Here is a 27,547-nt window from a genome sequence, read left to right as displayed (position 1 = left end):
GTGCTGAGCAGGCTGCAGGACAAGCAAGCCAATGTGATTTTTCATCTAATCTTCTCTTGTTTTTTGTGCAGGGAGGGGGATTTGGAGGTCAATGTGCCTGTCCCGTTTTTGTTCCTTTTTTTTGCAGGGAGATGGGATTTGGGAGTTGATGATCATGCTGCCTTTCTTTTCTTTCCAGGTTTCATGGCTACCCGGAGAATTGAAGAATTCCAGAGTTGCATACTTTGACAATAAATGACCCTTGGAATCTTTGAACCGTTTCTATATGTCTATTCTTGTCCTTTCTTATGAGCGTTCAAGTTGAGTGGTACTTTTTCACAAGGTGCAACTTTCACGGGGCTTTAGGGAGTGCTGTAGAGCAGTGACCTTGAAGTTCAAGTACATGGTTCCTTGAAAGTAGAGTCACAGTAGAGAAGGCGGTGAAGAAGGCTTTTGACACACTTGCCATCATTAGTCAGAGCACTGCGGAAATTGCTAAATTGGTTTATTATTGTCACATGGAAAATTTTTGCCATTCATACAGATTATTCCATCGCATTGGTGTATTGAAGTGGTACAAGGGAAAGTAATAACAAAATATAGAATAATTAAAGTGCAATGCAGGCAGATGATAAGGTGCGCGGCTATGACAAGGTAGATTGTGAGGTCAAGAGTCCAATCTTGAATATGTGCCCAATGTAAAATTTTTGTATAGAAGTTGGGAGTCATGGTGTGGTAGTACAAGCCACCCGTGCTGTTGTGCTCTGTTATGGGCATCCTGCTCTTGGAAAAATGTTATTAAAGTGCTAAGAGGCCAGAAAGAATTTATAAAGATATTGCTAGAATTCAAGAGACTAAGTTATAAGGAGAAATTGGACAGTCTAGGCCTTTTATCCTTAGAGCATAGGAAACTGAGTGATGATCTTATAGAGTGTATAAAATCATGAGGGACCTAGATAAGGTAAGTTTTTCCCAGAGCTGTGGAATCAAAAGCTAGAGGGCACAGGTTTAAGGAGAGAGGAGAGGGAGACACAAGTTTTTTTTTACACAGGGGCGGTATGTACATGGATCGTGTTGACAGAGAAAGTGATTGAGGCAGGTATAATAACAGATTTATAATAATTAATATAATATTTATTCTATTTAAACTCAAACTAATATATAAAAACAATTATATTCAGTATAATAACAACTATTTTTTAAAAAAGCAAGAAATTTGGACAGATACATGGATCAGAAAGCTTCAGATGTTTATGGCCCAAAAGCATTCTAGCTTAGATGAGCACCTTGTTCAGCAAGGACCTTCTGAACTGAACGGCCTTCTCCGGTGCTGACTCTAGCTCTCAGCCGGCAGCTTGGCTAGCATTACTGCTCAAGCTACGATGCAGTCCTTCAGTGTCATAGCCATATAATGTGTCCAATGAACTCAAGCGTTTTGTAACATCACGTAGAATTTATTAAAATATCAGAAGATTGAGGGTGCATTTGAAGGAGAACTGCTAAAAGCAGAATATTTTATATTTTCTTTCAGGAAGATTTTTTTTCGCAGACGAAGGATAACGTAGGCACTTGAAGGAGTGCTGCATGCGATACTGTAACCGACAATAGGAGATGACAGACCTGTTAACTGAATACTTTGCTTTCATTTTCACAGTAGAGAAAGAGGTCAAAAAGTCAGCAGTATAAGGGAATCTAAAAATAAATGAAGGGAAAGAAATCACTGGATTTGATAAGTAAAAAATTGACACAGCAGAAAATAACATTTTGAAAGGCTAATCTCCGGAATTCATTAGACCCAATTAAAAGAAGGAGAGAAAATACAGTTATATAAGTCATAATCTTCAATAGATCACTTGATTTGGTATTTGTAAATTTGATTAGAAAATTACATATGCCCCTCCATTAGTGATAACTTGAAGTAACCATTTGCATGAATGCCACAGTCTTCATGACATCCCAAAGCTTTTCAGCATCTGCCACTTTAAACAAAATTTTCATCTAAGTCTCTTCTCAGCTAATAAAATAGCTTTTGTAGCTGAGACACTGTTGCAATACAAGAAAGGTATCACTGATTTGTGCATCGTAAACCTCCAGACATTGATGTGACAGATGATCTGGATAATGACCATCTAATCTATTCTAGTAAAATGTTTACTGGGGGATTGTTATTGACCTGGATGTCAGGAATGGCAATCATCCTGCTCTTCATCAAAACAACGATAGGATCTCCTGCATTCACTTGAATGAAGGGACAGGACCTGGACTGAACTCATCCATACGATGACATCTCCAGCCATGTAGTACTACCTCAGATCAAGTTACCTTATTCCTAGAAACCATAGAAACCATAGAAACTACAGCACAGAAACTGGCCTTTTGGCCCTTCTTGGCTGTGCCGAACCATTTTCTGCCTAGTCCCACTGACCTGCACACGGACCATATCCCTCCATACACCTCCCATCCATGTATCTGTCCAATTTATTCTTAAATGTTAAAAAAGAACCCGCATTTACCACCTCGTCTGGCAGCTCATTCCATACTCCCACCACTCTCTGTGTGAAGAAGCCCGCTCCCCCCATGTTTCCTTTAAACTTTTCCCCCCTCACCCTTAACCCATGTCTTCTGTTTTTTTTCTCCCCTTGCCTCAGTGGAAAAAGCCTGCTTGCATTCACTCTATCAATACCCATCATAATTTTATATACCTTTATCAAATCTCCCCTCATTCTTCTACGCTCCAGGGAATAAAGTCCTAACCTATTCAACCTTTCTCTGTAACTGAGTTTCTCAAGTCCCGGCAACATCCTTGTAAACCTTCTCTGCACTCTTTCAACCTTATTTATATCCTTCCTGTAATTTGGTGACCAAAACTGAACACAATACTCCAGATTCGGCCTCACCAATGCCTTATACAACCTCATCATAACATTCCAGCTCTTATACGCAATACTTTGATTAATAAAGGCCAATGTACCGAAAGCTCTGTTTACGACCCTGTCTACCTGTGACGCCACTTTTAGGGAATTTTGTATCTGTATTCCCAGATCCCTCTGTTCCACTGCACTCCTCAGTGCCTTACCATTAACCCTGTATGTTCTACCTTGGTTTGTCCTTCCAACGTGCAATACCTCACACTTGTCTGTATTAAGCTCCATCTGCCATTTTTCAGCCCATTTTTCCAGCTGGTCCAAGTCCCTCTGCAGGCTCTGAAAACCTTCCTCACTGTCTACTACACCTCCAATCTTTGTGTCATCAGCAAATTTGTTGATCCAATTTACCACATTATCATCCAGATCATTGATATAGATGACAAATAACAATGGACCCAGCACTGATCCCTGTGGCACACCACTAGTCACAGGCCTCCACTCGGAGAAGCAATTCTCTACCACCACTCTTTGGCTTCTTCCATTGAGCCAATGTCTAATCCAATTTACCACCTCTCCATGTATACCTAGCGACTGAATTTTCCTAACTAACCTCCCATGCGGGACCTTGTCAAAGGCCTTACTGAAATCCATGTGGACAATATCCACTGCCTTCCCTTCATCCACTTTCCTGGTAACCTCCTCGAAAAACTCCAACAGATTGGTCAAACATGACCTACCACGCACAAAGCCATGTTGACTCTCCCTAATAAGTCCCTGTCTATCCAAATGCTTGTAGATTCTGTCTCTTAGTACTCCCTCCAATAACGTACCTACTACTGACGTTAAACTTACCGGCCTATAATTTCCAGGATTACTTTTCGATCCTTTTTTAAACAACAGAACAACATGAGCCACTCTCCAATCCTCCAGCACCTCACCTCTGCTTGGTTCACTCAATGTTTGCCGTGGTATTAGTGCTATCAAACTACTCTTAGTCATGAACCCTGAAGTCCCCACTTGGAGTACGTTAAGCACCCACATTCCTTTCAAAGCTTCTAATATGTAGGAGTTGATATCAATTGATGGTAATTGGAATATTTCCTTCCTGAGGCTCCATCCCATTCACTTCTTTCTCTATTCATCTGTAACCATCACTCACCAACCACTGCCTCCTGACTCCACTTGACCCTCCCCCACCTGGCTCCAACTCCCTTCTCAACTGGTTCCACTTCTTGCCCAGAAGACCATGCACACCCTTCCCTCTCACCTCTCTACACTGGCTACCTCTCCTCTACACTCTCAGTGCTGGTAACATGTCATGACCCAAAAAGATAATAATCCCTTTGCACTCATAGATACTGCTTGACCTGCTGAGATCCCCCTGCAGTTTGTTTTTTGGTACGGATTCCAACATTTACGTTGCCGTGTGTCACTGTGTTTCCTTCCCCACTCACTTGATGCCAACGACATTTCTCACAATCTGGTCGATGTTAAAGCTCCTATGGCTAATTCTTTTAACCTTCAGCTACTGTACTGGCATGTCTGGTGACACATGCAATTGTCCCAACAATTGTGATGGTGCTATCTGACAAGATGAGTGTGAGATATGATTCCTAGAGCACAACTATGTTTAGTTTCTGCTTAACTGATTTGTGGTTCAGTTCTGCCAATACAGGCAACAACCTATGTGTTCTGAATATTTTCTAAGTGTTAGAAACTAGACTGGAGGAATGAAGGGTCATACAAGAGATCATACAAATCACTTCAATCAGTTGAAAAGTTTAATGGATGTTTCTGATCATTCAATATTGTTTCCAAAACCACCCTTCAACGCCTGCATTTCTTGATTTTTATAATGACTTCAACATAGAATATAGAACATAGAACATCAAACAGTACAGCACAGTGCCAAAATAGTTAAATTAGTAATTAAATAGCCAACTAAATTAATTTCTTCTGTCTACACAATGTCCATATCCTTTCATTTTTCATTTTTGGGTGCCTATCCAAGCGTCTCTTAAAAGCCCTAATGTACCTGCCTCTACGACAACCCCAGGTAGCACATTCAAGGCACCCATCACTCTCTGTGTAAAAATACATGTCCCTCACATCTCCTTTGAAATTACCCCCTCTCACCTTAAATACATGCCCCCTGGCATTAGATAATTCAGTCCAGGGAAAAAAAGATACTGCCTATTTTCTCTGTCTATGCTTCTCATAAAATTATAAATCTCCATCAGATCTCCCTTTAACCTCTGCCGCTCCACAGAAAACAACCCAAGTTTGTCCAACATTTCGTTGTGGCGACATAGATGAGGAAATGGAAGAATGGGTTAGTAAGTTTGCAGATGACAAAGGTTGGTGGAGTTGTGGATACTGTGGAAGGTTGTTGTAGGTTACAATAGGACATAGACAGGATACAGAGCTGTTCTGAGAAGTGGCAGATGAAGTTCAATCTGGAAAAGTATGAAATGATTCACTTCAGAAGGTCAGACTTGAAGGCAGAGTGAAAAGTTCATGGCTGGGTTCTTAGCAATGTGGAGGAACAGAGGGATTTTGAGGTCTATGTCCATAGATCCTCAAAGTTGCCACATAAGATGATGGGGTTGTTAAAGAAGGCACATGGTGTGTTGGCCTTCAAGTGCTGTGAACTAATGTTGCAGTTAGACCACATTTGGAGTATTGTGTTCCTTTCTGGTCACCTCATTACAGGAAGGATGTGGAAGCTTTACAGATTGTGCGGAGGAGGTTTACTAGGATGCTGTCTGGATTGGAGAGCATTCAGAAAAGTTGAGTGAACTAGGACTTTCTTCTTCAGAGCGAAGGAGGATCTGGACAACTTGATAGAGGTGTGTAAGATGATAAGAGGCATACTGTAGATAGACTGGGCAGTCAGTGCCTTTTCTGCAAGGTGGTAATGGCTAATACAAAAGGACATCCTTTTAAGGAGGTTGTAGGAAAGTATAGGGAGAATGCCAAAGTAGTTTTCTTTTCCACAGAGAGTACATGGAATGCATTGCTGAGGATGGTTGTAAGGGAGATTAGGAACATTTAAGGGAACCTCATATAGGCACAGAGATGGAAGAAAAATGGAGGTGGAGTGAAAGTTTAGATTGATCTTGGAGTAGATTAGAAGATCAACACAACACTGTGGGATGAATGGCCTGTACTGTGCTGTAGTGTTCTATGTCCCGTGTTCTTACACCTCTGATCACGAATTCCAATCCATCCAGCGTGACTTTGATTCTCCTAGACCCTTTGGATCTTTCATTCAACTTTCCTAATACCCTTCTCAAAACCTTCAATAGCTTGTGAGAGGATAGATTGTGCTCGTTCTCCTGTCCATCGCTCAATATTGGTAGTGATGGTCTACCTAATCCTTCCTGCTCCTTCTCTCGTCTAGCTGCAGATCCAACAAAAAAATACAATAAATACTGCTGTTAAACTCAAACTCGGCAGGACTGGAGAAGAGTTCATTCTTTCCAATCTCAGAAGAACTTTAGCCCTACCCATAAGCTCAGCTCCCTCTCCATTCCAAAGTTAATATTCAGCTCACATGGCAATTTTCTATCATCTTTCAGCTGAAGATGACTGCAAAAACATCTCCCTTGTCCTTTGCACTTGTGCAGTGGACACCAGTGTGGGTTATGACAGTGAGTCCCCATTTTATTTGTTATTAGTCAATTATTCACCTCCATTTTCTGCTGGATGTGGCATGTCATCAGAACTTTGAGCTCCTGCACTAGTTGAGGAATTACTAAGATTTATTAAATTCAACTTCACAGCTTGCCATGGTGAAATTTAAATCCAAGGTTATTTGTATAGAAAGCATATACCAGACATAAAGCTCATCCTCTGTATCACTGGGACAAATATCAAGCTGAGATTGGTATCAATATGAAGGGCTACACCGGTTTTGGTATTGGCTTTATCTTTAACATTCATTCTTCGTATTAGATTTGTCTTTGTTGGAATTATAATGGGGCCCTGTCAATTAAGTAGACAATAAAGTTCACTGTGTGGGTGCATGGTTAGTTTGGCTGTGCAAAACAGTGCAGAGTGCAAAGAGTCAAAGTTCAAAGTAAATTTATTATCGAAGTATGTATATGTTACTGTATACCGCCTTTGGATTCATTTTCTTGCAAGCATTTACAGGAAAAAAACAGAATTCTATTACTATTCTATCATTCATTCTTTGGGGTTTTTCTTCTCTTTCATGGATCTCTGTGAAGAGTAAGAATTTCAGGTTGTATTATTGTATACATTCTCTGATATTAAATGGAACCATTGAGTTATTGAACAACGACTGCTGAACAACCACTGTGCAAAAGAAGAAAAACTGTGCAAATAAAAAGAATACGCAGAACATGAGTTGGCAAAGTGTCCTTGAAAGCGAGTCCGTACATCTTCGAAACAATTCAAAGCTGTGGCGCCATTTTTCACCATTTGAGGGTTCGCTTTGCTGCTTATACAACATGCTTATTGCATTTTATCTTTCCATGAGCAGATTGAAACCGTATTTTATACTCGGGCAACAATAAGTGCAGGGAGGAGGATGAAATTACTTAACAGTTCATGAGCTTAAAGCCCTCTGGCAGAAATGAAGTGACCTGCGAAAGCACCCAATTGAATTACTTTACAGGTGCCTCAGTGTTACTTTATATTTACTGATACAAGATTTTGTTCATCCCTCTTTATGATCTGACCTTCACTGATGTAGATTGACTCCATGCTTGGCAAAACAAGACCTTGAGAGGTTCTGCGAGAACTAACCAGTTGGATAAAAGTTGCAGAATTTTGTTGGGAGACCTGACTTTGAAGCGAGAGCAATGACTTCTTTAGATAGCACGGGTGCCTTTAGCCCTATGAGACTGAGCCAGATGTCCTGCACTCTCCGCAGGAATTCTCCCCCTGAAGACAGTTCATTTTAATAGAAGACGAACAGAATCCAAGTCACAGGTAATCGGCTCTCAAGAGAGTCTGCATTTACAGGAATGCTGCTCTGTTTATGGCCCCTGTCTAAATTTGGTGCCATTGATGTCAGGGAACCACTACAGAAGATAAATTATTGTTATCAGTGAGGAGGGTGGTTGCTGTCTGTTGTACAAGGTTTGCTTTGTAGTGAGCATCATTTTGTCCTGACAGTGATTCATTGAGGGTGGTTTGGATATTTTTAATGTTCTTTTGATATTCATGCAGTATTTCAGAAGACTGAAGCAGAAAGAAAAAGACAGGCAAAAAGACTTGACAAAGATGAATGTGTCTCTATAGGAACGAGAGATAAATACAGAAGGAATATCGGCTGACAGTCACTTAAAACATACGGATAGAGCTAGCAGGGAGAAAGTCTGCTATGGAAATATTGAACAAAATTAAGAAAAGAACAGAAGGAAACTTTCGTTGGGATCGTTTCATTCAAAGCACCCTTTCACACTCAAACTTGCCTTTTCTAATAAGGATGAATTCATTGCGTTGTGAACTGCGTGTTCATTGAGTTGAGGGATATTCACTTTAGGAGGAAGAAACTTTTCCCCGTTCTTTTGAACCACTATTACTGCAAGCATGCTAAAAGTGGTTGTAACTGTACTCTGTAAGTAAATCCACCCTGCACAGTCAAAGAGCAAGTAGTGAATAAGGAAGGAAAAGATTAAAATTTACTGCAAAATCTCCTGCAATGTACTCCCAGGGTAGGTGCAGCACAAGTATAGAACAGAGCAGAGCTCACCCTTTTCTGCTCCATGAAACACTTCAGAGTAGGTATAGTATGGGTTAGGTTCTGCAGTGGGTGGCGGACAGTGGAATCTGTTGGGCCAGGGTAACGAATCTTGGTAATGGGGGTTAATTTCCCTCTACTCTTTCTCTTCAAATATTTCCAGTGCAAGTACATTACATGATAGTCAAAATAATTACATATTCAGTTAAAGTTTCAGGTGTTTTCAAGTACAACATACGCATGTTGTGTGCACAGTAAATTTCCCTTTACACTGTCCCCAAACTCACCCAGGGTGGTTACAGTATAGGTAACATTTAAAGGTTCTTCTACATTATCCCAGAGCAGGAATGCATGGGGTTCCTTCTTCAATGTCTGATTAATAAAAGGGTCCAAAGGGAGAAGAAACAGCCACACATCCTTTTGCAATCATGGAAAAGAGGGAGGGAGTGTGAATAAAAAGGGTCATAAAGAGATATGAAGGGAGATATTAGATAGAATCTGAGAATGCTGGAAACACTGAGCAGGTCAGACAGCATCTGTGGAAAGAGAAACAGAGTTAATAATCTCAGGTTCATGTTGGAGATCCTCTTTCAGAACTGCCAAAGAGAGAAAATAAGTTGCAGAAGACGTATATGAGAGAGATGGATAAACAGGACCTAGCTAATGACTCTGACAGAGGGAGGCTAGGGTTGCCATGGGGATAAGTTGTAGAGGTCATCCAGTTGATGTGTTATTGGAAGCAGTTAGTGAGAAATAAAAGGAATAAAATATTTGAGATGAGGTCAATTAAGGGTGTAGAATATAGACAAAGAATGATGAAAATGTTGAGAGTTATACAACAGAGAAACAGGCCCTTCAGCCTATCACGTCAAAGATCTGAAAAGTAGGGCTGTAGGAAAAGCACAGTGGGTCAGGCTGTGTAAATGAAGAGAAAAGAAGCACCAATGGATGATTTACAGCAGAAATCACCAATTCAGATACACACAGAGAATGTAAGTAACTGGAGGTTGTCGAATTTGATACCGACTCCAGCAGGCTGCAACGCGTCAAGATGGAAGATACTATACTATTCCTCAAGCTTATGTTGAAGCTTATGAGCAGTAGCTAGGATGTGGGATGTAAGCTTCAATGGGAAGTAGAAAGGGCATGTAATAAGGGTAATGTTATGAAAGTCATAGGAGATTTCAATATGCAGGTAGATTGGGAAAATCAGGTTGTTGCTGGATCCCAGGAAAGGGAATTTGTAGAATGCCTGCAAGATGGTTTTTTAGAGCAGCTTGTGTTTGAACCCACTAGGGGAAAGACGGTACTGGATTAGGTGTTGGGTATTGAACCAGATTTGATTAGGGAGCTTAAGATAAAGGAACCCTTAGTAGAATGTGATCATAATATGACAGAGTTCACCCTGAAGTTTAAGAGGGAGAAGATGAAGTCAAATGTATCAGTATTACAGTGGAGTAAAGGGAATTACAGAGGCATGAGAGAGGATCTGGCCAAAGTTGATTGGAAGGGGACACTAACAGGGATGACAGCATATCAGCTAACATTGGAGTTTCTGGAAGCAAATTGGAAGGCATAGGATTGATACATCTCAAAGATGAGGAAGTATTCTAAAGGGAGGATGATGCCACCATGGCTGACAAGGAAAGTCAAAGACAGAATAAATGCAATAAAGAGGGCATATAAAAGAACAGAAAATAGTGGGAAGTTAGAGGATTGGGAAGCTTTTAAAAGCCAACAGATGGCCACTAGAAAACCATAAAGAGAGAAAGGATGAAATATGAAGGAAAGCTAGCCAAAACTATCGAAGAGGATACCAATTTTTTTTGCAGATATATAAAGAGTAAAAGACAGGCGAGAATAAATATCGGACCACTGGAAAATGACACTGCAGCGGTAGTAATAGGGGACAAGGAAATGGCAGTTAAACTTAATAAGTAGTTTGTGTCAGTCTCCACTGTGGAAGACACTAGTAGTAGGCCAGAAATTCGAGCGTGTCAAAGGGCAGAAGTGAGCATAGTTCCTAGTACTAGGGAGAAAATGTTTGGGAAGCTGAAAGGTAGAAAATCACCTGAAAGGTGGAAAGTCAGCTGGACCAGATGGACTACACCCCAGTGTTCTAAAAGAGGTTGCTGAAGAGATTGTGGAGGCATTAATAATAATCTTTCAAGAATCAATAGATTCTGGAATGGTTCTGGAAGACTGGAAAATTGCAAATGTCACTCCACTCTTCAAGAAGAGAGAGAGGCAGAAGAAAGGAAACTATAGGCCAGTTAGCTTGACCTCAGTGGTTGGGAAGATGTTGGACTCGATTGCTAAGGATGAGATTTTGAGGTATTTGGAGGCACTTGATAAAATAGGCCAAAGTCAGCACGGTTTCCTTAAGGGGAAAACTTGCCTGACAGATCTGTTGGAATTCTTTGAGGAAATTGCAATCGGTAGATGTTGCGTACTTGGATTTTCAGAAGACCTTTGATAAGGAGCCGCACATGAGGCTGCTTAGCAAGGTAAGAGCCCTTAGAAATACAGGAAAGATACTAGCATGGATAGAGCATTCGCTGATTGGCAGGAGGCAGAATGGGAATAAAAGGAGCTTTGTCTTATTGGCTGCCAGTGACTAGTGGTGTTCCACGGGCGTCTGTGTTGAGACCACTTTTTTTTACGTTGTACGTCAATGATTTAGATGACAGAATTGATGGCTTTGTGGCCAAGTTTGCGGATGATACAAAGATGGGTGAAGGGTCAGGTAGTGTTGAGGAAGCAGGGAGGCTGTCGGAGGACTCAGACAGATTCGGAGAATGGGCAAAGAAGTGGCAGATGGAATACAGCGTGGGAATGTGTATGGTTGGGCACTTTTGCGGAAGGAATAAAAGCATAGACTAGCGACTTGGGAGTCCTCCTGCAGGATTCCCAAAAGGTTTACTTGTAGGTCGAGCTGGCGGTGAGAAAGGCAAATGTTGGTGTTCATTTCGAGAGGACTAGGAAATAAAAGCAAGGGTATAATGCTGAGGCTTTATAAGTTATTGCTGAGGCCTCACTTGGAGAATTGTGAGCAATTTTAAGCCCTTTGTCTAGGTATGGATGTGCTGACGTTGGAGAGGGTTCAGAGGAGGTTCACGAGAATGATTCCAGGAATGAATGGTTATTATATGAGGAGCGTTTGATGGCATTGGGCCTGTACTTGCTGGAATTTAGAAGAATGGGGGGAGATCTCATTGAAACCCATTGAATATTGAAAGGCCTCGATAGAGTGGATGTGGAGAAGATGTTTCCTATGGTGGTGGAGTCTAAGACCAGAGGGCATAGCCTCAGAATAGAAGGACATTTATTTAGCACAGAGATGAGAAGGAAGTTCTTTAGCCAGAGGGTGGTGAATCTAAGGAAATTATTGCCACAAACGGGTGTTGGAGGCCAGGTCATTGAGTATATTTAAAGTAGAAGTGAATAGGTTTTTGGTGAATCAGGGCATCAATGGTTAGCAGGGAGAAGGCAGGAAAATGGGGTTGAGAAGGATATTAAATCAGCCATGGTGGAATGGCAGAGCAGACTTGATAGGCCGAGTGGCCTAATTCTGGTCTTATGGTCTTATGGTATTGTTATTACAATGGAGGAGACCACAGATAGGTAGGTCAGAGCGGCAATGGGATGGAGAATTAAAGTATCAGGGTGCTCTGATTCACCTCTGTGGACTGAACACAAGTGTTCCACAAGGTGATCATCCAGTCTGTGTTTGGTTTCTCCAGTGCAGGGAGACCATGATACAAACAATGAATCTAGTACACCAGATTGGAAGAAGTATAAGTGCATTGTGGCTTTTCACTTAAAGGGGCTGTTCAGCTCCCTGGATGGTGAGAAGGATAGAGGTAAACGCACAGGTAGTGCCTCTTCAGCAGTTGCATGAGAAATTGGCATGCAAGGGATGTGGTTGGCAAGGAACAGAAGAGAAAACCGATGAATCACAAAGGGAACAGTCCCTTAGAAATACAGAAAGGGGAGTCAAGGCAAAATTATGTTTGGTAGTGAAACTGTGTTGAAGTTGGCAGAATTTGCAAAAGGATAAATCATTGAACGTAGAAGTTTGAAAATGAGCAGCAACAAATCTCAGCCCTTGTGTTAGAGACACAAGATTCTGCAGATGCTGGCATCTGGAGAGGAACACTAACTGCTGTAGGTCTCAATGGATGAAGCACCATCTGTGGAGGCAAAGGGATAGGCGACATGTTGAGTTGAGATTCTGCATCGGGGTGAGAGTGTAGAAGAAGGGTGGATGAGAGAGGTGACACTGGGGCTAGTAGGAGCTGGTTAGAACTAGTTTGGAGGGATAATGGGAAGTTGAAGTCAGGTGGGGTGGGGGAGAGGGGCTGATGCAACAGATGGTGATAGGTAATAAGTAGAAAAAAAAGACAAATGCACCCAGGTGGTGGAATGTAGAGACAGGTTGGTAAGTGCTAGACAAGGGAGGGATGATGAGCAGATAGGACCGGGGGGAGGAGAATGGTGAGCCAACGGACATGAAACCCGGGTGATGGGCAGTGGAATGGGGTAGGGTAATAATTCTTGGTAATTGGGAGGGGAGTGGGAATGGGGTTGGTATGGAAAAGGTGAACAGAACAAGAGAGAAACCTGGTGGACTAGTGACATTAGGAAAGGGACACAGGAGGTGTCTGTTAACTGAAGGTGGAAAGTTCCATATTTATAACATTGGGCTTAGAATATGGAGTGCTGCTTTTCTAGCTTGTATTTGGCAGTGGAGAAGTTCTACAGATCCAGGAACATCCTTGTAAACCACTTATGTACTCATTCCAACTTAATGCTATTCGTTCTATAGGTGACCAGAACTGCACACAGTGCTCCGAGTGCCAATATCTTGTACCGCTGCTTGATCTTAATCCCAAAATTCACACTGAATTTCAAAGTTCAAAGTAAATTTATAATCAAACTACATTTATGTCACCATATACAACCCTGAGATTCATTTTCCTGCAGGTATACTCAGTAACACCCAGCTGGTGGCGTAGCGGCATCAGTGCCGGACTTCGGGACGGAAGGTCCCGAGTTCGAATCCAGCCGGCTCCCCTGCACGCTTTCCATCCGTGCTGGGTTACGAGCTGGTGATCTCTTTGGAAACTCACCCGGCAGAAGGCAATGGCAAACCACTGCTGTAAATTGCCTCGTACGCGGCTCCCCACTACGTCAGTGAGGTGTGGAGGGAAATCGTCCGCTAACCGGATGCGATGTACCTTTCATTTATACTCAGTAAATACAAGAGACATAATAGAATCAATGAAAGATCGTATTCAACAGACAGACAAACAACCAATATGCAAAAGACGACAAACTGCGCGAATACAAAAGGAAAAAATAAGCAATAGATATGCAAAACATGAGATGAAGAGTCCTTCAAAGTAAGATCATTGGTTGTGGGAACAGATCAGTGATGGGGCGCGAGAAGTTCAGTGAAATTATCCCCTCTGGTTGCAGAGCCTGAAGGTTGAGGGGTAATAACTGCTCCTGATCCTGGTGGTGTGGATCCTAAGGCTCCTGTACCTTCTTCCCAATGGCAGCAATGAAAAGAGAGCATGGCCTGGGTGGTGGTGGCCCTTGATAATGGATGCTGCTTTTCTGCAGCAATGCTGTGTGTAGATGTGCTCAATGGTGGGGAAGGCTTTACCCATGATGGACTGGGCCTTATCTATCACTTTTTTAGGCTTTCCCATTCAAGGGCATTGGTGTTTCTATGCGAGGCTGTAATGCGACCAGTCAGTATACTCTCCACCACACATCTATTAACGTTTGTCAGGGTTTTAGGTGCCATGGTGAATCTTTGCAAACTTGTAAGAAAGTAGAGGCGCTGCAATGCTTTATTTGTAATTGCACTTAATGTACTGCACCCAGAACAAATCTCTGAAATGATAACTCTGCCTAGGTATCTTCGAAGTGGATATACAGTACTTGCAGCTGTAATCTATTTCGTAGTGCTAATGGACCCAACGTGATGAATAATGACATCCAGAAATGGAATGTAGGCTAATTGCCTAGAAGTGTTGGCGGGGTTATTTATGTAGCCTTGACCCTTCCCTTACTTCATTCTCTGTCCCTCAATCTCTTGCTTCTAAATTGTAACAACATTTTACTTTGATAAAAATTGTATGTCTGGGAATGTGAAGGCAACCATATAAATTCAAGTAATTTTATGAATCTTATCTCTTTTCTTTTTCATTTTGTATCATCCGCGGTTAAAGTTTCATCAAAGTATGTTTATTATGAACATACTGTAATGGTGAGAGCTATTCTGCAGAACTTCTGTTCAGAGTCAAAGACTGCCTGTGTGCTTAAGCCGACTCAACCTCTTCCACTCTCTCCTACTAAAGTTTGAATTTTACTGAACTATTGATATCGAGTGTTGAGGCCATGAGAACAAAAATCAGCTCTTTCTTATTGTTCACTGAATGTCACCTAGAAAACCTGTGTCCTCTTGTGGCAACCATTTCAGCCCTGGGAAAAAGCCTCTGACTATCCAAACGATCAATGCCTCTCATCATCTTGTACACTTCTATCAGGTCACCTCTCATTCTCCATCGCTCCAAGGAGAAAAGGCTGAGTTCACTCAACCTGTTTTCATAAGGCATACTCCCCAATCCAGGCAACATCCTTGTAAATCTCCTCTGCACCCTTTCTATGGCTTCCACATCCTTCCTGTAGTGAGGCGACCAGAACTGAGCACAGTACTCCAAGTGGGGTCTGACCAGGGTCCTATATAGCTGCAACATTACCTCTCCGCTCTTAAATTCAATTCCACGATTAATGAAGGCCAATACACCGTACGCCTTCTTAACCACAGTGTCAACCTGTGCAGCTGCTTTGAGCATCCTATGGACTCGGACCCCAAGATCCCTCTGATCCTCCACACTGCCAGGAGTCTTGCCATTAATACTATATTCTGCCATCATATTTGACCTACCAAAATGAACCACTGCACACTTATCTGGGTTGAACTCCATCTGCCACTTCTCAGCCCAGTTTTGCATCCTATCAATGTCCCGCTGTAACTTCTGACAGCCCTCCACACTATCCACGACACCTCCAACCTTTGTGTCATCAGCAAACTTGCTAACCCATCCCTCCACTTCCTCATCCAGGTCATTTATAAAAATCACAAAGAGTAAGGGTCCCAGAACAGATCCCTGAGGCACACCACTGGTCACTAGCCTCCATGCAGAATATGACCCACCTACAACCACTCTTTGCCTTCTGTAGGCAAGCCAGTTCTGGATCCACAAAGCAAAGTTCCCTTGGATCCCATGCCTCCTTACTTTCTCAAAAAGCCTTGCATGGGGTACCTTATCAAATGCCTTGCTGAAATCCATATACACTACATCTACTGCTCTTCCTTCATCAATGTGTTTAGTCACATCCTCAAAAAACTCAATCAGGCTCGTAAGGCACGACCTGCCCTTGACAAAGCCATGCTGACTATTCCTAATCATATTATACCTCTCCAAATGTTCATAAATCCTGCCTCTCAGGATCTTCTCTATCAACTTACCAACCACTGAGGTAAGACTCACTGGTCTATAATTTCCTGGGCTATCCCTACTCCCTTTCTTGAATAAAAGAACAACATCCGCAACCCTCCAATTCTCCGGAACCTCTCCCCTCCCCATTGATGATGCAAAGATCATCGCCAGAGGCTCAGCAATCTCCTCTCTCACCTCCCACAGTAGCCTGGGGTACATCTCATTCAGAACTGGCGACTTATCCAACTTACACACATCAAAGTTGCTGGTGAACGCAGCAGGCCAGGCAGCATCTGTAGTCCTGACGAAGGGTCTCGGCCTGAAACGTCGACTGCACCTCTTCCTACAGATGCTGCCTGGCCTGCTGCGTTCACCTGCAACTTTGATGTGTGTTGCTTGAATTTCCAGCATCTGCAGAATTCCTGTTGTTTGACTTATCCAACTTGATGCTTTCCAAAAGCTCCAGCACATCCTCTTTCTTAATATCTACATGCTCAAGCTTTTCAGTCTGCTGCAAGTTCTTTAACAGGTTTGACATTGTGACCCCTGCCCATCCCCCACATGAGCCATCTGTTGTCGGCCCCCAATCAACACATATTCCACTCTCCCCTCCTACCCCTCCTCACAGTCCCCCACCCTGCTGTCATGACTATACCCCTGCCCCACACAAAACCACCATGGTGGGCTTCACGGCTGAACAGGTGAGAAGACAGCTGAAATGTCTCAACCCAAGCAAGGCTACAGGACCGGATGGTGTCAGTACCAGGGTGCTCAAAGCCTGTGCCCCTCAGCTATGTGGAGTACTTCGCCATGTATTCAACCTGAGCCTGAGGCTCCGGAGGGTTCCTGTGCTGTAGGAGACGTCCTGCCTCGTCCCTGTGCCAAAGACGCCGCGCCCCAGCGGCCTCAATGACTATAGACCGGTGGCATTGACCTCCCACATCATGAAGATCCTGGAGAGACTTGTTCTGGAGCTGCTCCGGCCTATGGTCAGGCCACACTTAGATCCCCTCCAGTTCGCCTACCAGCCCTGACTAGGAGTTGAGGATGCCATCGTCTACCTGCTGAACCGTGTCTACGCCCACCTGGACAAGCCAGCGAGCACTGTGAAGGTCATGTTTTTTGACTTCTCCAGTGCGTTCAACACCATCCGCCCTGCTCTGCTGCGGGAGAAGCTGACAGCGATGCAGGTGGATACTCCCCCGGTGTCATGGATTCTTGATTACCTGACTGGCAGACCACAGTACGTGTGCTTGCAACACTGTGTGTCCGACAGAGTGATCAGCAGCACTGGGGCTCCACAGGGGACTGTCTTGTCTCCCTTTCTCTTCACCATTTACACCTCAGACTTCAACTACTGCACAGAGTCTTGTCATCTTCAGAAGTTTTCGGATGATTCTGCCATAGTTGGATGCATCAGCAAGGGAGATGAGGCTGAGTACAGGGCTACGGTAGGAAAGTTCGTCACATGGTGTGAGCAGAATTATCTGCAGCTTAATGTGAAAAAGACTAAGGAGCTGGTGGTAGACCTGAGGAAAGCTAAGGTACCGGTGACCCCTGTTTCCATCCAGGGGATCAGCGTGGACATGGTGGAGGATTACAAATACCTGAGGATACGAATTGACAATAAACTGGACTGGTCAAAGAACACAGAGGCTGTCTACAAGAAGGGTCAGAGCCGTCTCTATTTCCTGAGGAAACTGAGGTCCTTTAACATCTGTCAGACGATGCTGAGGATGTTCTACGAGTCTGTGGTGGCCAGTGCTATCATGTTTGCTGTTGTGTGCTGGGGCAGCAGGCTGAGGGTAGCAGACACCAACAGAATCAACAAACTTATTCGTAAGGCCAGTGAGGTTGTGGGGATGGAACTGGACTCTCTCACGGAGGTGTCTGAAAAGAGGATGCTGTCTAAGTTGCATGCCATCTTGGTCAATCTCTCCCATCCACTACATAATGTACTGGTTGGGCACAGGAGTACATTCAGCCAGAGACTCATTCCTCCAAGATGCAGCACAGAGCGTCACAGGAAGTCATTCCTGCCTGTGGCCATCAAACTTTACAACTCCTCCCTTGGAGGGTCAGACACCCTGAGTCGATAGGCTGGTCCTGAACTTATTTCATAATTTACTGGCATAATTTACATATTACTATTTAACTATTTATGGTTCTATTACTATTTATTATTTATGGTGCAACTGTAATGAAAACCAATTTCCCCCGGGATCAATAAAGTATGACTATGACTATGACTATGACTATGTCATCCCTACAATCACCAAGATCCTTTTCCACAGTGAATACTGAAGTAAAGTATTCATTAAATACCTCTGCTGTTTCCTCCGGTTCCATGCACACTTTCCCACTGTCACACTTGATAGGTCCTATTCTTTCACGTCTTATCCTCTTGCTCTTCACATACTTGTAGAATGCCTTGGGGTTTTCTTTAATCCTGTCCACCAAGGCCTTCTCATGGCCCCTTCTGGCTCTCCTAATTTCCTTCTTAAACTCCTTCCTATTAGCTTTATAATCTTCTAGATCTCTAACATTACCTAGCTCTCTGAACCTTTTGTAAGCTTTTCTTTTCTTCTTGACTAGATTTACTACAGCCTTTGTACACCACGGTTCCTGTACCCTACCATAGCTTCCCTGTCTCATTGGAACGTACCTGTACAGAACTTCACTAAAATATCCCCTGAACATTTGCTACATTTCTTCCGTACTTTTCCCTGAGAACGTCTGTTTCCAATTTAAGCTTCCAATTCCCTGCCTGATAGCCTCATAATTCCCCTTACTCCAATTAAACACTTTCCTAACTTGTCTGTTCCTTTTCCTCTCCAATGCTATGGTAAAGGAGATAGAATTGTGAACACAATTCCAAAATGCTCTCCCACTGAGAGACCTGACGCCTGACCAGGTTCATTTCCTAATACCAGATCAAGTACAGCCTCTGCTCTTGTAGGCTTATCGACATATTGTGTCAGTAAACCTTCCTGAACACACCTAACAAACTCCACCCCATCAAACCCCTCACTCTAGGGAGATGCCAATCAATGTTTGGGAAATTGAAACCTCCCATCACGACAACTCTGTTATTATTACACCTTTCCAGGATCTGTCTCACTACCTGCTCCTCAATATCCCTGTTACTATTGGGCAGCCTATAAAAAACACCCAGTAAAGTTATTGACCCTTTCCTGCTCCTAACCTCCACCTACAGAGACTCCGTAGACAATCCCTCCATGGCGTCCACCTTATCTGCGGCCATGACACTATCTCTGATCAACAGTGCCACGCCCCCACCTCTTTTGTCTCCCTCCCTATCCTTTCTGAAACATCTAAATCCTGGCGCTCGAAGTAACCATTCCTGTCCCTGAGCCCTTGTTTCCTTCGGGTCTTCGGGATTCCCCCCACACCTCAAAGGTGTGTGGGTCGCTAGGTTAATTAGTGGCAGAGACTCAAAGAACTATACTACACTGAAACAGACCCTGCAGTCCAACTGGTCCAAACCGACCAAGTTGCCCAACTAAGCTAGTCCCATTTGACTGTGTTTGGCCCATATTTCTTGAAACAATAAGACGATAAGACATTGGAGCAGAATTAGACCCTTTGGCCTATTGAGTCTGCTCTGCCATTTCTTCATGACTGATCCATTTCCCTCTCAACCGCAACCCCAATCTCCTGCCCGTAACCTTTCATGCCCTGACTTATCAAGAATCTATCAATCTCTGCCTTAAATACACTCAATGACATGGCCTCCACAGCCACCCGTGGCAACAGATTCCACAGATTCACTACCCTCTAGCTAAAGACATTTCTCCTCATCTCCATTCTAAATGGACATCCTTCTATTCTGAGGCTGTGCCCTCTGGTCCTAGACTCCCCCACTATAGGAAGTATCCTCCCCACATTTACTTTATCTAGGCCTTTCAACATTCAATAGGTTTCAATGAGACCCCCTCCCCCACTTCATTCTTCTAAATTCTGGTGAGTACAGGCCCAGAGCCATCAAACACACTTCATATGATAAGCCTTTCAATCCCAGAATCATTTTCATGAATTTCCTTTGAAGCATCTGCTCCCATGGCTTCACATGACCCTGGGGAGGGGGCGGTGTTGGCTGAGCAGGTGCTAGACCTTGCAGGCTAGAGGAGGGAAGAAGCACCTTGCAATTCCTTTGGTAGAGATGTATCTCCACGCCACCACCGCCTTAAAAGTACAATGAAGGATTTAGGATCTTGGTTGCTGATGTCTGTTCACAACCACAACCGCAGCTGGTTGCCAAGTGTCTCCTCTCTGTATTCTGACATTATCACCTGTATGCAGATCTGGCAACTGTCTTGTATGTCTGTCATAGTAGCTCTTTTGCTTTATTTGCTTGTACTTCTGCTTGTCACGTACTTGAGCATTACCTTCAGGAGTCAGTAGAATTGTGGATGTTGGCAGTTTGGACATCAGACGACGTCCTATCGGCAGCTGCGAAGGAGAGAACCCCATACCCTCAATTGGTGTGTTGCGGTATTCAAGCAGAGCAATGTAAGGGCCACCATTGCTGCTATGTGCCTTCTTGAGCATGTTCTTGACAGTTTGTACAGTTCTCTCTGCTTGTCCATTAGACTGAGCGTGCCCTGGACTGGAAGTAACATGTTGAAATTCCCAGCTTTCTGAGAACCCTCTGAACTCACCACTGGCATATTGTGGACGAACGACAATATCTGGAATACCATGTCTTACCATGTCACCCTCCTATTAGCCATTTCCGCTTGAGTTGGCATGGAGACACTGTGGAGGCTAGGTCATTGAGTGTATTCAGACTTGGTGGGCTGAAGGACCTGTTCTCATGCTTTATGACTCTCTATGTTTTTTCGCCATGGCTTTTCTTTTGTCACACTGATGGTATTGTTAATGGATTCAAATTTACTCTGCCATTAGTGAAAATTTTAATTATGAGGCCCTTTTAGGTAACAGAGAGAGAAAAAAACATTTGTCAAGGGAATTGTGCTAAAAAGGAAAACTAATGTTTTCAGCCTTCTTCCTCCTTCAGAGAGAGACCTAATCAGCAGGACACAGTGTGACAAGCTGAATAAAAACTAACACTGCCTGTACATTCTGGGCTTGGTATAGGACTGAAGAAATAAGACACATTAAGAAGCATTATCATCAATTATCTATTGTAAGGGAGTCAGCTTGCTCAATAAGAATAGAATTCATCCTTTTGTGCAAGGCACGGCACTGAGTGAAAAAGGAGCTAAAACATAAATTATAATCGAGTGCTAATTACAGGCATTAGCAACAAGCGTAGAAAATGGATGGTTAGAATGTAATTGAATGGTGAGTTTCAGAGGAATTCCTGTTAAATGTGTAAGACGGCGGGTCTCTATTACCAGTGTCAGTGAGTGATGGGGACACAACAGCTGTTTTACTTTTTGTAATTAGGGACTAAGTAGAAGGATTTTAATGAAAATGGATTCAAAGCAAAACAAGTGTTGGGGAACAGGGTTTCTGCTGATTCACAGCGGAGGGGCAGCAATATCACAGCGTCAGAGGTAACAGCGGTATGGATTGAGGAGGGCAGGCAGGCAGAGAGGTGAGCAGCTTTTATTATGACACCCTCAAGTGCCTTCTGCCGTAAATCTGATAAGATTATGGAAATGCCCCTCAAGCTCTTGCTGATTCTATAAATCACAGTCAAATCTGAACATTTTCAATAATCTTTCCCAAAGGAGCTTTCTTTCAATGTTAGTTGCAGTGTGGGATGTATTAACCAGAGATGGGCTGTATGTACCAGTGATGGGAGAGTTTGGGACAGCCTGAATTGTTTCCATAGTGTTGGACAATTCAAAGGACAACCTAAGAGTGGATGACAGGCCCTGAAGATAGGTGGAGCGGCAAATGGTGCTGATGAAGCAGGGACTCTGAAGAGGGACTTGGAGAGTTTGGGAGAATGGGCAAAGAAGTGGCAGATGGAATACAGTGTGGGAAGTGTATAGTCATGCACTTTAGTAGAAGGAATAAAGGCATAGATTATTTTCTAAATGGGGCACTAACTCAGGAATCAGATGTGCAAAGGGACTTGGGAGCCCTTGTGCAGGATTCCCAAAAGGTTAACTCACAGGTTGAATTGGCAGTAAAGAAGGCAAACATAAAGTTAGCATTCATTTCAAGACGACAAGAATATAAAGACAAGGATTTAATGCTGAAACTCCAATAAGACATTGGGGCACTGTGAGCAATTTTGGGCCCTATATCTAAGGAAGGATGTTCTGGTATTGGAGGAGGTTCGGAGGAGGTTCAGAAGAGGGTCACAGAATGAAAGGGAATGAAAGGGTTAATGTATGAAGGCTCTGTGCCTGTACTCGCTGGAGTTTAGAAGAATGAGAGAGGATCTCTTTGAAACCTACCAAATATTAAAATGCCTTGATAGAGCGGACGAGGAGAGAATGTTTCCCATAGTGGGAGAGTCTAGGACCAGAAGATACAGCCTCAGAACAGAAGGACGTCTGTTTAGAATGGAGATGAGGACGAATTACTTTTGCCAGAGGGTGGTCAATCTGTGGAATTTATTGTCACAGATGGCTGTGGAGGCCAAGTCATGGAGTGGGTTTAAAGCGGAGATTGATAGGTTCTTGTTTAGTCAGGATGTCAAAGGTTACAGGGAGAAGACAGGAGAATGGTGTTGAGAGGGATAGTAAATCAGCCACAGTGGAATGGTGGAGCAAACTCACTGGGCCAAATGGCCTAATTCTGCCAAATGCCTTATGTCTTATGTTTTTTGCCAAGATTTTGGGTATATGTAAAGTGGAGGTTGATAAGTTCTTGATTAGTAAGGGCATCAAAGTTTATATGGGGAAGGCAGGAAAAAGGGTTTGAGAAGGAAAAAAAGATCAACCATGATCAAATGGTGGAGCAGATTCGATAGGACAAGTTCTACTCCTATGTCTTATGGTCTTATCTCATCAACTTTACAAAGTCTACCAAAAGGCTTGCCAATCCATGTATCAATGGCATATCTCATGATGCTGATTTATGTTAATAGATCACCAAAACTAGCCATTGAGTTGATAAGTATACATCAGTGTTTGTGGTCTGTATGAGTTTCTTCACATTCTTGTGTCTGACACTTCTCCTTGCTTCACCATTTGTTCATTCAATGTCAAAGTCCCTTAAAATACATCAAAGATTGCCCTCTTACACTATGGTAGCAAGTCCCATCTCTTAATCCAAGGTTAGAAGGAATGAACAAACAGAAAAAGAAGGAAACCTTCAGAAAATCAAGCACCATCGGTTGACAAGAAAGAGAGCTAATGATCCTAGTTAATGACATTTATCACATGAAATGTCAATGTTGTCTCTGTTTCTGGCTCCACAGATGCTATCTGATCTGCTGAGTCTTTCCAGCATCATCTCATTTCATATCAGACTTTCAGCAGCTGCAATTGTTTTTCTTTGCTTTTCAATTACTGTTTACAAAAGAATAGATGAGCATAGCTTCAGGATGTCCCTCTCACCTCAACTATTGCCTAAATTTTTCTCTGGTTCCCTATATTCGGAGCCTGAATGAGAGGTGGAGATGGAAATGGAGCTGCAGGCAGCTTTGCTGGAGCAGAAGCTGGAACTAGAGTTAGAGCCGGAGCTGGAGCCGGAGTTAGGGCTGGAGCTGGAGTTAGGGTTAGAACTGGAACTGGAACTGGATGAAACTGGAACGAGACTGGAACTGGAGTTGGAATTGGGACTGGAACTGGAGTTGGAACTGGAACTGGAGCTGGTGCTGGAACTGGAACTGGAACTGGAACTGGAACTGGAGTTGGAACTGGAGTTGGAACTGGAACTGGAACTGGAGCTGGAACTGGAGTTGAAACTGGAGCTGGAACTGGAACTGGAACTGGAGCTGGAGCTGGAACTGGAACTGGAACTGGAACTGGAACCGGAACTGGAACGGGAGTTGGAACTGGAGCTGGAACTGGAGCTGGAACTGGAGTTGGAGCTGGAGCTGGAACTGGATGGAACTGGAGCTGGAGTTGGAACTGGAGCTGGAACTGGAGCTGGAACTGGAGTTGGAACTGGAGTTGGAACTGGAACTGGATGGAACTGGAACTGGAGCTGGAACTGGAGTTGGAACTAGAGCTGGAACTGGAACTGGAACTGGAGCTGGAGTTGGAACTGGAACTGGAACTGGAGCTGGAACAGGAGTTGGAACTGGAGCTGGAGCTGGAACTGGAACTGGAACTGGAGCTGGAGCTGGAACTGGAACTGGAACTGGAGTTGGAACTGGATTTGGAACTGGAGTTGAAACTGGAGCCAGTGTTAGGGCTGGAGCTGGAGTTAGGGTTAGAACTGGAACTGGAACTGGTACTGGAACTGGAGTTGGAACTGGGACTGGAACTGGAGCTGGAACTGGAACTGAAGCTGGAACTGGAGCTGGAACTGGAGTTGGAACTGGAACTGGAACTGGTGCTGGAACTGGAACTGGAACTGGAACTGGAACTGGAGTTGGAACTGGAGTTGGAACTGGAACTGGAACTGGAGCTGGAACTGGAGTTGAAACTGGAGCTGGAACTGGAACTGGAACTGGAACTGGAACCGGAACTGGAACGGGAGTTGGAACTGGAGCTGGAACTGGAGCTGGAACTGGAGTTGGAGCTGGAGCTGGAACTGGATGGAACTGGAGCTGGAGTTGGAACTGGAGCTGGAACTGGAGCTGGAACTGGAGTTGGAACTGGAGTTGGAACTGGAACTGGATGGAACTGGAACTGGAGCTGGAACTGGAGTTGGAACTAGAGCTGGAACTGGAACTGGAACTGGAGCTGGAGTTGGAACTAGAACTGGAACTGGAGCTGGAACAGGAGTTGGAACTGGAGCTGGAGCTGGAACTGGAACTGGAACTGGAGCTGGAGCTGGAACTGGAACTGGAACTGGAGTTGGAACTGGAGTTGGAACTGGAGTTGAAACTGGAGCTGGTGTTAGGGCTGGAGCTGGAGTTAGGGTTAGAACTGGAACTGGAACTGGTACTGGAACTGGAGTTGGAACTGGGACTGGAACTGGAGCTGGAACTGGAACTGAAGCTGGAACTGGAGCTGGAACTGGAGTTGGAACTGGAGTTGGAACTGGAACTGGAACTGGTGCTGGAACTGGAACTGGAACTGGAGTTGGAACTGGAGTTGGAACTGGAGCTGGAACTGGTGCTGGAACTGGAACTGGAACTGGAACTGGAACTGGAGTTGGAACTGGAGTTGGAACTGGAGCTGGAGCTGGAACTGGAACTGGAACTGGAGCTGGAACTGGAGTTGGAACTGGAGCTGGAACTGGATGGAACTGGAGCTGGAGTTGGAACTGGAGTTAGAGCTAGAGCTAGAGCTGGAACTGGAGCAAGTGTTAGAACTAGAACTGGAGCTTGAGCTGGAACTAGAACTAGCGCTGGATCTGGACCTGGAGCTGGAACTGGAATGGGAGCTGGAGCTCGCACTGATGTGTAGGGTAATGTGGTGATGCAGTGGTTAAATTATTGGATTAAGAATCAGTAGTTCTCAACTAATGATTCAGAGACCTGAGTTCAAATTCCATCATGGCAGCTGTGCAATTTATATTAAGTTATTTGAAGAATAACAACTAGTCTTTGTCATCGTGATCACAAGTCTACTGGATTGTCATAAAAACCATGTCCTTTAGGGGAGGAAATCTATCATCCTTATCTGGTAGGGCCAAGATGTGACTCCTGAAATGGCTGCTTTGCTCAGGGTCGATGGGGGACAGGCAATAAATGCTGCCCTTCCCAGTAATACCCACTTATTGAAATTGAATTAAAAATAAGTCAATTTAACAGGGTAGCCTGAACTCTCTGCATCTGTCATAACTTGGAGTCTTACCCTGCAGGATTGATGGCAGAGATATGAAAATGATGGATGCTGAGCTGCAAATGCTGAACAGAAAGCCTCCTACACTTCTGTGTTTTTACTTTCATTTCCCAGACGCCAATAAAATGCTGCCTGAACACTGATGAGCAAGATATTACAGGCATAATGAAGTCAGGGTGATTTATAAACCTGTGGACTGTGAATGGAGTGAGCCTACCAAAGGCCAGATCAACAGCGAGAAGTTGTATTTATCACAACAAAATACGGCAAGATGCACTGTGGGAACGCTATTTGAGAAATGAATTAACAGTGGAGCAGGGAAGGAGATGTTAGAGCAGTCGACGTGGAACTTGTTCAAAGGCAAAGTTCTGGCCGCTTCTTTAGAAGAAGGATGTGGAAACTTTAGAGAGAATGCAGAGGAAATTTACCAGGATGCTGCCAGGATTAGAGAGCATGTCTTGTGAGGAAAGGTTGGGTGAGCGAGGGCTTTTCTCTTTGGAGCAAAGGAGGATGAGAGGTGACTTGATAGAGGTGTATAAGATGATAAGAGGCATAGATAGAATGGACAGACAGTGCCTTTTTTCCCCCAGGGCTGAAATGGCTAATGTGAGAGGGCCTCATTTTGGAAGAAAGTATGGGGAGGGGTCGGGGCTCAGAGATAGGATTTCTACACAGTGAATGCTGGGTGCGTGGGGCACCCAGTCAGGGGTGGTGATAGTAAGATACATTAAAGACATTAGGGGCTCTTACATAAGCATATAGATGAAAGAAAAATGGAGGGCTAGGTGAGAGGAAAGGGTTAGGTTGATCATAGAGTAGATTAAAAGTCATCACAACATTGGAGGCTGAAGGGCCCGTACTGTGCTGTAGTGTTCTATGTTTTATGTAAAATCAGAGGCTTTGGGGAGGTTGTCTAGAAGAAAGGAATGGAGAGGCGGAAGAGAACACATATCACTGTCACTCATGCTGCTCGAAGGGCATGTGTTGAAATGGGCAGCAATGTTCTCCACCCTTCACGGATAATCACTCAGCATTTTAATGGTGAAGGAACACTTGCAATTGTGTAAACACACACTGGTGTGCAGTGCCCGTCCAAAAGTGATGGAATGTAGATTCCTCTGCACGGTTTCAGCTGTGGGGAAGGAAAGTATTGCAGACACAAGGGGCTACAGTTGCTGGAATCAGGCGAGCAAACAATCTGCTGGAGGAACACAGTGGGTCAACCAGCATCGGGGGGTGGGGGGGGGGGAAGGGGAATGTTGACAATTTGGGTAGAAACCCTGCAACAGGACTGGACTAGGGAAGGATATTGTTGGTGCATGAAACTGTACAAATACTCAAGCTGTGGCTGCAATACCCTGTGCTTGACTTGGCAAGTCTAAGACAACATCTGGCTGAGATGACAATTCCAGACAAGGGTGGATAGGAAGCAGGGGTATCATTGGATCATCAGCCAGTTCCTCATTTCCTTTATTCTAGATCTCCGCCTGGTTAAAACGCCAGGTCTCTGACTCCATCCTTCTCCTTATTGAGGCAATGAGCCTACCTACCAACACTGCAGTGCCCCTATACACCTCCTCCCAATACTAAATCTGGCCTTGCCATAATAGGGGTAGGTGAACC

The 27,547-nt window shown here is 43.9% G+C and overlaps 1 long non-coding RNA gene across 1 annotated transcript in view; it reads right to left on the bottom strand.

The window, feature by feature from the left end:
* Nucleotides 1-1,431: 1,431 nt before the first annotated feature.
* Nucleotides 1,432-27,547, bottom strand: part of LOC140185542 (uncharacterized) — a 60,850-nt gene continuing 34,734 nt past the window's right edge. The window contains exon 3 of the long non-coding RNA XR_011882645.1: nucleotides 1,432-1,671. This is a non-coding gene — a long non-coding RNA (uncharacterized lncRNA). The remainder of the gene's footprint in view (nucleotides 1,672-27,547) is intronic.

The sequence above is a fragment of the Mobula birostris genome, chromosome 20 (genome assembly GCF_030028105.1).
Source record: "Mobula birostris isolate sMobBir1 chromosome 20, sMobBir1.hap1, whole genome shotgun sequence".
Classification (NCBI taxonomy): Eukaryota; Metazoa; Chordata; class Chondrichthyes; order Myliobatiformes; family Myliobatidae; genus Mobula; species Mobula birostris.
The sequence above is the reverse complement of the archived record's forward strand: the minus strand, read 5'-3'. Positions and strand labels throughout refer to the sequence as shown.